The following is a 776-nucleotide window of genomic DNA, read 5'->3' as shown; positions in this document are numbered from 1 at the left end:
AGCAACCCTACCCACATCCCATCAAAAATATTCATTTTATCTTATCCACTCATCCACTCCTTCTCATGCTATTTATGGAACTTCCATAGAAGTTGGGATGCTATGTTAAAATTGTACAAGGCATTGGTGAGGCCAATTCTGGATTTTACTTCGGAGTCACGTGAGTGACTTCGTGAAGAACCCCGCTTCCACGCATGCGTGTCATATCGCTACACGCATTGCAACGAGTCACACAGAGGGGAACGGCGTTCCCCAAGCGGGAGATTTGAAAGTCGGGAACAGCAGGTAAGCGACTCTGCGTTCCTTTTTTCTACTTACTTTTAGGTGGCTGCGGAAAGCCGGCGGGGAGACCCGTGGAGGGCGAGCAGCCGGCAGCAGCAACAGCACGAGTTTCCCTGGGGGGGGAACAACCTGAGCCCGACTTTGCTCCCGCACCGGCAAAATTCACCTCTCGGCCGGGCGGGAAGCAAAGTAAAAAAGGTCCCTATGCCAGTCTCAAACGAGACTGGCTTGGGAGCAGTCGGTAGCAGCCAGCACAGAGGCTGCGGGACAGACAGCTCGGACCAGCGAGGGGCTCGGAACACTCAGCGAGTGCAGCGGCACTGATGGAGTCGGAACGGGACGTTCGGGCTGAAAACCTTCTTCACAAGGTAAGGGCCAGGGGATCCATAGGAACAGCCGGGGTTACCGGCTGCGGAACTGCCGCGAAGGACCAGGCCCGTGAACACCGGGGTCGGTCCAAGCGGCTCGAACCCGACACAGGGAACGACGGTCAC

This window comes from Leucoraja erinacea, chromosome 12 (assembly GCF_028641065.1).
Source record: "Leucoraja erinacea ecotype New England chromosome 12, Leri_hhj_1, whole genome shotgun sequence".
In the NCBI taxonomy this organism is placed as follows: domain Eukaryota; kingdom Metazoa; phylum Chordata; class Chondrichthyes; order Rajiformes; family Rajidae; genus Leucoraja; species Leucoraja erinaceus.
This window is presented reverse-complemented; position numbering follows the sequence as displayed.